Below are 1,425 nucleotides of genomic sequence, written 5' to 3'. Positions count from 1 at the left end.
ACTACCACCGGATGAGCCCTCTCGTTCCCACCTAATAGCTTCAGCCCTGACATCAAGTTTCTCCCGTACAAACTGTTTGTACGGAAATCTTCATTTGGAAATCTGCAATCTGAAAGTGTCAGTGAAATACTTTAAACCACTCAGTCCTCAGGTCTGTCTAACCGACATGTTTCAGGTGTTTCCTTCTGTCACACACCTGGCCTCAATAAATGTCTGAGTAATGGATGAGCTAATGCTATCGTTTGTATCAGGTGTTCTGGAACAGACCCTTTAAAATGTGCAGGGCAGTGTTCATGTCCTGTATAACAGTATAAGATAGACAAATGTTTTCATCTCATTGTGCTATTTTCACTCTATATCTCAAGTTAATCACTTTTCTGGATGTTCTGCGTTTCAGTTAAATTGAAGTTAGGTTTTTATCAGGGGCACAACACCGTGTAAGCTACGACACGTGTGTGTGTTGGGTTTAAGAAAAGAGACTGCTCTGTTTGAGCACCAGCATTTATTTTTCCTCTCATGTTTGGGTGAACTCTTTCTCTGTGGATGTCAGCCATCTCTCTGCTTCTTCCTGAAGGAGATCCATCAGGAGTTCTGGTGCTGCTCACCGTTCTCCATGTCAGCCACAGGCCTTCTCTCAGCGAGAATCTCAACAGTCATTCTTTTTCTTGACCCTTGAAAAAACATAACGGAATACCTTCTGGGTGTTCTTCCTGATTCGTTTTGTTAATTAAAACAGTGTCTCATATCAAAATAAGATTGATTTATTTTGAACACCCAAATACAGACTGAGCAAAGCACAATATTTTATTAAACAATTTCCTTAAAACATTTATTTTTGTAAAAACGAGGCTTCAGGCCTACTACTCGGTCCCCGGAACAAAAGGGAACACATAAGGTAAGGACGGACAAATTCAATTATTCCAAAAGAAATAAACAAAGCATGCAATGCAAAAGAAATTAGTAAATCAAACAAACAAAAAGAAAACAAATTAGTAACTTCAATAACACACAACATATACAAACTGTAAAAGGAAACACTTCAAAGAATGGAAGAAATCGTTGCCATCATCCAGTTCCAAATGCCCTTCGATGGGGTCAGAGGAGTAATGCCCCGCCCACACAGCCTGCCCAACCAGCAACAGGTTTAGTTGAGAGCGGCTCAAACAAACAATGGCAAGACAAGACAACAGAGCGTCCAAAGCGCTGCAGCTCCAAACACAATCAGGTGCCCAGGGGTGGAAACACAGCCTAACCCGGGAGGAAGCGGGTCAGCAGGTGAGGACCAGATGGAAGCCGCACGCCACAGCAACCTCCAGCTGCAGCCGGCAACGCCAGCAGAGCAACAGATCGCAGACGAGCCGATCAAACACACAAGCCAACATGTAGCCGTCGACTGTAGCAACAGTGGGAGAAACAAAGACACAC

The sequence above is a fragment of the Poecilia latipinna genome, unplaced genomic scaffold (assembly GCF_001443285.1).
Source record: "Poecilia latipinna isolate Pla-1442-1.1 unplaced genomic scaffold, P_latipinna-1.0 Scaffold4431, whole genome shotgun sequence".
Lineage (NCBI taxonomy): Eukaryota > Metazoa > Chordata > Actinopteri > Cyprinodontiformes > Poeciliidae > Poecilia > Poecilia latipinna.
Note: the sequence above shows the minus strand (reverse complement) of the source record.